Raw genomic sequence first — 9870 nt, 5'->3', positions numbered from 1 at the left:
TGTGTCGCAAATGCTGGTTACCCCGTGGAGAATAGTTTCCGTTATCGTTTTGATCCATGCTAGAATATTATTTAAATTTCAATCAGCGAGTGATGAGTTCACAGATTGCTCGAAGCAGGCCGCTCCTTACATGGAGAACAGACGCCCACCTGCCGGCTACTCGGCTCCCAAAGAGGCGACAGGATTTTTTTTTTTGTACTTTGGTTTATTAACGAAGTGTCCTTCTTCGGCCTGTGTGGTCCGCGGGAGATATTTGATTTCTCTCCTACCACCCATATCTGGGAGGCATTCCCCTATCCGCCACCTGGGGACGCGCCCTCTAGGGATTTCAGGCTCCCCCGAAGGCAGTAAGAAAACGCAAAACAAATGTATGTAAATAAATAAATCAACTGGAACTGTGCTCTAGTAGAGTTAAGACTGTAGCATCCTAAATGCGTTAACGCTCTCCACAATGTGCAACAATTTTATATGTATGTACTACTTTTATATACATCTATATAAACCAATTCCTAATGTAGTGAAACTACAAGTTAATGTTACTGTGAGCGCGTGTTAAAAGTAAAAAAAAACACCACTCCTTAAATACTAAAATTCATATTTAAATGTTTAGTTACAACTTATAAACACTCTAAGTATAAATGTATTACCGAAAAAAAAGTGTAATCATCTAAAAATTAATTTATTGTGCCAAAGAGCAAGCGTTTAGTTTGGTAATTAATATTACTTTCGTTTGGAACGAACTCACCCAAGTCAGGTTGCAGGCCCTTCGTATTGCTCTGCCGTTGTCGTGGTCGTTGCAGGTGGGTGTTGGCACTGTTGTTGGTGGTTGCGCTTTGGTCTGAGGTGATCAAGTGTACCTGGTGGCAATGAAACTTCGAAATGATTCGGCGCTAAATTCGGCTTCCGTTGTATTACGCTGCCGAGTACTGCTGGCCCTGGAGGCGGAGGTGTTGGTTTACGAGTCTTCTCGTAATTCGCTTGACCCTGTATTGTGATGGTCCGCAGGAAATTGCAAAAAAAATGGAAGATTCCAAACTGTTCAATACGGGAGTTTCGATAGTATGTGGGTCTCCGTTGAACGGCAAGCAGCGTGCAGTTAATAGGAGCACAGGAAGAAATCAGAAACTCAAGAATGACGTAAGAAAGTTTAAGTTATGCACAAACGTTGTGGGAGAAGTGGCTAAAGCGTGTTTAGCTTTGCAATCTGAGCATTTTGTGTGAATTTTTGTTCTGCGTTTATGCCTGCTACTGGGCTTTCGTCCTTGCAAACGGCTGCTTGTACAGATGTTCTTGTGCTTCCAATGTTCAATATTTCCTATTTGTTCAATTGTTGCGAATTCGAGTGCGAATATTCCTGGGTCGTTAAATTACGTAACTTCACGGTGCAGCTGCAATGCGTTTAAGCCTTTACGCAAAGGGGACCGCGGCCGTTGTTGTCGGTGTTTTTTGGGTATTTGTTTTATTTTGTCGCAAATTGAGAGCTGGATCACTTTTTCCACGGCCGGAACCTCATGCTAAAAGAAGGATTTTTTTCTCGTGATGGCTGGTCTATCTTTTTCTCTTTTCGATATTTTTATTTATCGCAACCTTCGCCACACCGCTAGGCGTGTTCCCGTGAACTCGCTCCTAAGTGGATCGCAGCCATAGACCGTAGCAGCAGACCGTAACATATTTTAATTTTTTTGTAATTTTACAATAATAAACGTAGGTACTCATAGTAATATTTTGTTTTAAATTATGTGATTACAATATAAGGAGCATTTAGTTGACGGTATTGGTACTGTCAGTTAAATTTCAGCAAATATTTATATTCAAAATAATTTTTTTGTTATACATCTAGTTTAGAAAGTTTGGTTAAAAATTATTGACAAATTCGTTGCAATTGAATTGCTTTGAAAATCTTTGCAAACTTTACGAGATTGTTGAATATTATTTTAATTAAAGCATAAAAAGCTTAGATTAGTAACGTAGGAAAAAACTTAGAACTATTTCAGTTAAGTTCATCACAAATATTTATATTCAAAATACTTTTTTGTTATACATTGCAATTAAATTGCTTTAAAAATCTTTGCAAACTTTCCAAGATTGTTGAATATTATTTTAATTAGAGCATAAAAAGCTTAGATTAGTAACGTAGGAAAAAACTTAGAATTATTTCAGTTAAGTTCATCCCAAATATTTATATTCAAAATACTTTTTTGTTATACATTGCAATTAAATTGCTTTAAAAATCTTTGCAAACTTTACTAGATTGTTGAATATTATTTTAATTAGAGCATAAAAAGCTTAGATTAGTAACGTAGGAAAAAACTTAGAATTATTTCAGTTAAGTTCATCAGAAATATTTATATTCAAAATACTTTTTTGTTATACATTGCAATTAAATTGCTTTAAACATCTTTCCAAACTTTGTGCGATTGTTGAATATTATTTTAATTAGGCATAAAAAGCTTAGAATAGGAACGTAGGAAAAAGCTTAGAATTATTAGATTCTTAGATACTTTTTAACCAAGGTTATTTCAGTGTGTGTTGTTCGTTTGTTGTACAAATTCGTTGCATATTAATTTTCAGACCAAGAATACTAAAAGGTGTCGTGACAGCGTCTTGTTGGTCAATCGCGCGCCGCAATATCCATTGATGGGAATTGACATTCATTATAAAGTAGCGAAGGCACGGTCCTGCGCAAACACATCGCCAACCTTTGTTGGCAAAAGATATGCTGAACTGTAGAGGAAGAAACATTTTTAAAATTTAATAAAATCAAAATTATAGTTCTGCTAAAAAGGGGTAAAGTATTGTATGTTAAAGTACAGCAAAGATTCAGCGGCCTTGTCCTGGTGAAAATTGAGTTTGAATAGGTCTCATTCTTCATTCTCAGAAACATGTACGAAGGTACCTCGTAAGATATTAAAAATCCTCAACGCTTTTTTTGCAATAACTTCAAAAAAACTCACATTCAAACCGGTGTCCTATCCCTACTTCTGTTCAAATTGTACATATCAATAGCTATTTACACCACCAGAAGGAGTCACTATTGTTTCCTACACCATATGGGCGCCAATCCTAAGGATTACCCACTGGAAGAAGCTACAGGCCTGCCAAAATACTGCCCTCAGAACCGCCACGGGTTGCCTCCTTATGTCCCCAGAACACCATCTACATAATGAGGCGAGAATACTCCCAATAAGTGAAAGAAATGAAATGCTAACCGAACAGTTTCTGTTGAATACCCAAGAACCTGGGCATCCCAACAGACATCTGATTGATGAGCCAACACCACCCAGGGTCTTAAGGAGTCACCCCCGTAAGCACCTGAGAATACAGACGTATGAAGCCAAAAAACATAAGCAGGTCCTTGGTGAACTCCATAAACAGGCGTCGGACCTCTATGTCAGGAATTGCCCGGTGAATTCAGTACTCAAAGAACAATACGCTAAACTTGCAGAACAGGAACGCACGCTCCCTAGGGAAATGCGAGCCACTCTAGCCCAACTTCGATCTGGATAATGTAACAGGTTAAACTCTTACCTATCCAGAATCAACCCCGACATACAAAATGTCCCTTCTTGCAATGTGTCCCCACATAACAACAACCATCTCTTCAATTGTAATGTCGAACCAACTCCTCTAACACCCCTCCCTTTATGGTCCACCCCTGTTGAAACAGCAAGTTTCCTCGGACTCCCGTTAGAGGACATTGATGACAATTTGTGATTGAAATTGGTCTGATTTGATGGGGCGAAACACTGCTACAACAACAACATCAGAAAGCACTCGAAGACGATGCCTCAAAACTAACAACCAAAAGCAATAATTATCAAATCACTGACACAAATTTTATAGTTTTTTCTTCTTTCTTTTCATAATATTACTTAACAATTTAAGATTAGACATTTTTTTCAAGTTGTATTTTCACTTACCAGCAACAACAGAATCATGTTTAATTGTACGCCGCACAAGCATTATAGCATCATGTAACGAAGCTCAGTTTCTTCAAAAAATTGTTCGGCACTGCCACGTAAAATCAATGTACATGTTCTAGCATTAACGCAACCTTTAAATAAGTATAAACTATAAAAATGAAATTAATGTCAAACCCACTACCAAACATTGGAAAATGTTGAAACGTTCAACACCAACTTGACGTTCTTCAAAGTAATCACATTGACCCAAAACACTTGAATTAATATCATTAGCTGTAGTCATAACAGCACCACCCAAAGCTTTCATTGTACGTTTCCAATCTTCTCTGGTACATGAACAGCAGAGGACATATCACGATCTGCAACATACTGTGTAGCAACATCACCAATTGGTAGTTTAGATAACACAACATTGGCGCCTTACTTAGCTAGTTTATTGTACAGAATACGCCATTCAGCATCAACAATTTTCTGATAATCTTGGACATTATAAACACGTACTTCAGCATTATCACGCTCAGCCTTCAATTCCAATTCTATATTTAATAATGCGATTTTATATTTTTTGTATGACTTTGGGTCCATCAAAGGAAAGTACAGCGTCCACAACCATTTTAGAAAAGAAATCTTTTTGTTGATGAATAAGTTTGGAGGACATTGCTGTGGCAGAGCATTTTTCTAATAAAGCACGTTGTTGTTCCTTTGATTGGCGCCAGCCATTTCATATTTTATCATGCATAATTGTAATGCTTTACGTAAAGCTTTAATGATGATACGTGCATGCACGCCTTCCTCAACATTTGGCTTAACACATGCTTAAAGTACTACTGAAGTGGTGCCATCGCCGCCCTGATAAGAGAAATATTTTTATTCTACACGTTATAATATAACAAAAAACTTACCTCAGCATTTTGAGATTTGGCGATGTCGACTAGAATTTTACGGCTGGATGCACAATGCCCAAAAGTTTCATAATGGTTGCCCCATCATTTGAAATTGTGGCCCTACCACTGGAATCAACAACATTCTTGTCAATACTGCGTGAACCCAATGTAGTACGTACAGCGTCCACAATTGAATGCGAGGCATTGATGTTGGATATGAGTTGAAGTTTACCTTGAGAGCTATCGGTACCCAAACATTTCTTACACAAAAACTCATGTACCCAATACAAGTTCAGGACGTTCATATTTATCGACGCGCTATCCGGTGTGGCCCAAATGTTGGAAATATTCAGTTGGAACTGTTGAGAAAAAATCTGAATCAATGAACACATGTAAAAGTGAAAGATTTTTTTTACCGTCGGTTGTTACTTTACACATTAGACATTCGAAACGACGACCAGCATCTACTTACTTACTTACTTAATTGGCGCTTAACCGTCTAAACGGTTATGGGCGTCCAACACGGCGCGCCAGTCGCTCCTTCGGTCCGCCAACCGGCGCCAATTGGTAACACCAAGGGTGTTTAAATCGTTTTCCACCTGGTCCTTCCAACGGAGTGGGGGCCGCCCTCTACCTCTGCTTTAATAGGCGGGTTCCGATAGAAACACTTTCTTGGCCGGAGCATCATCTTCCATTCGCATAACATGGCCTAGCCAGCGCAGCCGCTGCGTTTTAATTCGCTGGACTATGTTGAGGTCTGCGTATAGCTCGTACAGCTCATCATTAAATCTTCTTCGGTACTCGCCATCGCAGACGCGTAGAGGTCCATAAATCTTTCGAAGAACTTTTCTCTCGAACACGCCCAAAGCCGCTTCATCTGCTGTTGTCATGGTCCATGCTTCTGCCCCATATAGCAGGACGGGTACGATAAGTGACTTGTAGAGTATGATTTTCGTTCGCCAGAGAGGACTTTACTTTTCAATTGCCTACCTAGTCCAAAGTAGCATTTATTGGCAAGATTGATTCTTCGCTGGATTTCAGTGCTGATGTTGTTGCTAGTGTTGATGCTGGTTCCCAAATAAACGAAGTCTTTTACTATTTCGAAATTATGGCTGCCGACTCTTTGCTCGATGACAGCAGGTACTTCGTTTTGTCCTCATTCACCATCAAACCCATCTTTGCCGCTTCTTTTTCTAGTTTGGAGTAAGCAGAACTAACAGCGCGGGCGTTTAAGCCGATGATGTCAATGTCATAAGAATATGGCAGTAATTGCACGCTTTTATAGTATATTGTTCCAGTGCGGTTAAGTTCTGCAGCTAGTATAATTTTCTCCAGCATCAAATTAAAGAAATCGCAAGATAGGGGGTCACCCTGTATGAAACTTTGTTTAGTTTGGAACGGCTCGGAGAGGTCCTTCCAAATTCTGACTGAGCTGAGGTGTTGCTCAACGTCATTTGGACAGCCGTATAAGTTTTGCGGGGAAACCAAATTCAGATATAGCGGCATATAGGCAGCTCCTTTTCGTGCTGTCGAAGGCGGCTTTAAAATCGACGAAAAGGTGATGTGTGTCGATTCTCTTTTCACGGGTTTTTTCCAAGATTTGGCGCATTGTGAAAATCTGGTCGATGGTAGATTTGCCAGGTCTCTGAAGCCGCACTGATAAGGTCCAATCAGCCGGTTCACGGTGGGGTTCAATCTTTCGCACAATACACTTGAAAGGACCTTATATGCGATATTAAAAAGGCTGATTTCACGATAGTCGGTGCATTTTGCAGTATCCCCCTTCTTGTGGACTGGGCAAAGAACACCGCCCATATTTTGCTAAGAAGCTGCTGCATGCGCCTTACCAACTCCTCGCCGCCGTACTTGAATAGCTCCGCAGGCAATCCATCAGCGCCCACGGCCTTGTTGTTTTTCAATCTGGTTATTGCTATTCTAACTTCGTCATAATCGGGCGGGGAGACATATATTCCATCATTATCGATTGCGAGTTCGGGTTCTTCATCTCTGCGCGGTGAATTGCTGCCTCCATTTAGGAGCAGAGAAGTCTTCCCTCCATAATCTAAGCACTCTCTGGACACCAGTTACAAGACCAACATCTACAAATTGCATTTTAGCCTTGCAAACGATTACATCTAATTGGACCCAATTCACCAAAATTTACAATGTGTGGCTCAAATTCACCCTCAACCGTGCGTGCCATTGGTGAGATGGTAAGTGTAAAGGACAAAGCTGTTGTTTTTAATAAATCAGCTGTACCAGGTATGCAATACAAAAAGGCCTGCAAACGAGAAAGATCAATGTAATTGCCAAACCAAAAATTTATTTCGAATATCAATACCTAACGTGCCGTGGCGAGGAGTTACCCTGATCTTGTACCACATATTTTGTGGTCACCAATGGTGGCAATAAACCTTGTTGATTAGTAATAAAAACACCACCAGCGCTGATTTTCAATGATAACGCTTATCGGATTTAGCATCTGATCGGGATCTAAACTGCGTTGGGCTTGATCATACTGTTGCGCCTGTTGATATATACCAGTACCAGGTGCAGGTGGTTGCTAAAGAAAATAATACAAAAATAATCATCAGCAATATTTGAAATATATTAGTTGTATTAGCATACATTATAACAAGGACGTGCGGGTATTGGGGGTTGACCCGGCATGGATGGCTGACTGACATTGGCGCCTGTCCAGGTTGTGTTGGTGGCATCATTTGATCCATGTAACCACCTGGTGCACCTGGTTGTTGTAGAGGATAACCTGGCTGTTGAGGTTATGGAGGACAACCAGGTTGTGGTGGATAGCCCGACGGTTTTGGCATTGGCAGATAAGTTGTTGCTGCTGTTGTCGTGGCATTGCACAACCCGGTTGCTCTTGTGGTATATACCTTGGCATAACTGGATGTGGTGTCATTGCCCCACCTGGTGCAGTAGATGCGGGCGGCATACCTGGAGGACCATCCCAGCAAAAATGTAGTGACCGAAAGTGGTGACCAACAACAATGGCTTGGATAAGCTATATGTGGGGCACCCTGGGAAAACTTCTGTATACATATAACATTTTTATATTTTGACATTCTCTTTCTATAATATATATTGTTTTTGTAAGCTTACAGTTAGCTAAACTGAACATTTTTGATCATACGATTTTTGTACTCAAGCTGTAGAACACGCGCCAATTATCTTTTAAAGTAAACTTTCAAGTAATTAAAGTTAAGGTTATCAATATTAAACCGACTTTTTTATTTACCGAACAATTATCTTCCTACGAGTTTCATCAGGCAAGAACACTAAATTGAACAGTGGTAAGAAAATCTCCCACACTGGTGATCCCGACCTGATCCTGATTTACAACACACGTACACTCTAGTGTGCCCTAACGGAGTACAGCCGCAAGTCCTGTTGTAAGAAACACGCGTTTTTTCTAGAAGTCTAGCATTACCGAAATTGCCTTCCGACAGCGGCATATCTTCACCACCGACGAACTTTCCACAGCAACAAAATCAAAATGCGGCAGAAGCGCAACCAAATGAGAGGCAGGCCGCAGTTATCTACCCCCGACTGCCTGTCCCGGCAATGTCTAGTTCCAACATAGAGGCGTGGTTTATGTCTATGGATTTTTGGTTTACAGCCTCTGGAATCACGTCAGACAAACAAAAGGCAGCCACCGTATCTGCAGCACTGGACCCCACTGTGGTTAGCCAATTGGCCCAAGTCATCGCCGACATGCCACAGAGCGACAAATTCGAATATGTCAAGACAAAAATTATTGAGCATTTCGCCGATAGTGAGCAGAGACGTCTCAATAGGCTACTATCGGAACTGCCACTAAGTGATAGAAAGCCTTCGGAGCTGTATTTCGAGATGAAATGAGTGGCAGGCACTACCTTGGGCGACGCTGCTCTTAAAGGACTTTGGACAAAACGTTTACCAGCCTTTGCTCAGCCGGTTATCGCCGCATCGAATTCACGAAGATAGCCGATTCAATAATTGATGCCGTTGCTCCCCAGCAAGTAGCGCGGGTACGAACCGATGCAGCTGAATTAAATCAACTTCGTACAGCAATAGAAGACTTATCCAAGCAAGTTGAGAGACTCAGTTCGAAATCACGTTCTCGCTCACAAACTCGATCAACACCGACAAAGTACAATAACTCGAAAAGCACGAGCCGGCCGCAACAAGCTAGAAACAGAAGTCCATCATCAGCCAATGCCGAATGTTGGTATCATCAGAAGTATGGCACTAATGCACGCAAGTGCCGCAGCCCCTGCCGACGCCGTCAACGATCAGTTCAAACAATAACAACAGATGGTAAAAATTGATTTAAAAAGCGGGTGACGAAATGTAGCGAAAGTTCTGTCACCGAATGCCAAGTTTTTCGCCTCCAGGTAAGGGATAAAACAACGAGTAAAATTTTTCTCATCGATACGGGAGCAGACGTTTCCATTCTCCCACTAACAACATTGTCATATGATATTCGTCCAACCGCCACAAAGTTGTATGCAGCAAACGGTGCTGCTATAAAATTACTAGGGTAAAAACGAATTAAATTAGACCTAGGCCTTCGCCGCGATTTTGTGTGGTCATTCCTAGTCGCAGACGTCACACAACCCATCATCGGTGCCGATTTCATAAAATTTTATGATCTGCCTATCGATATGCGACGAAACAAACTTATCGATAATTTAACATCTCTTTCGACATCACTAGAAGGAACGAACAAGTTCACCGCAGCATTAGTAAAAACATTCACAGAAGGAAATGAATTCGCAAATATTTTATCAGAGTTTTCGTCCATCACAAAGCTAGCACCGCTTGGATCCAAAACAACATCGACAGTGTTCCATCGCATCGAGACATCAGGACAACCAGTATTTTCGAGACCACATCGATTTTCGCCCGACAAGCTAGAAGCTGCTAAAGCAGAATTTGAATTTTTATTAAAAGCAGGTATTTGTCGCCCATCTAGGAGCAACTGGTCAAGTCCGCTACATATGGTGAAAAAGAGTGATGGTACGTGGGGGCCGTGCGGCGACTACAGGGCGCTTAACGCACAT

At 41.0% G+C, this 9870-nt stretch overlaps 1 pseudogene; it reads right to left on the bottom strand.

Annotated features, from left to right (window-relative positions):
- Positions 1 to 750: 750 nt before the first annotated feature.
- On the bottom strand, positions 751 to 7760 carry LOC137245979 (T-complex protein 1 subunit eta-like; annotated as a pseudogene).
- Positions 7761 to 9870: the final 2110 nt, after the last annotated feature.

This window comes from Eurosta solidaginis, chromosome 3, assembly GCF_040869045.1.
Source record: "Eurosta solidaginis isolate ZX-2024a chromosome 3, ASM4086904v1, whole genome shotgun sequence".
Lineage (NCBI taxonomy): Eukaryota > Metazoa > Arthropoda > Insecta > Diptera > Tephritidae > Eurosta > Eurosta solidaginis.
Note: the sequence above shows the minus strand (reverse complement) of the source record. Positions and strands in the feature narration are given on the sequence as shown.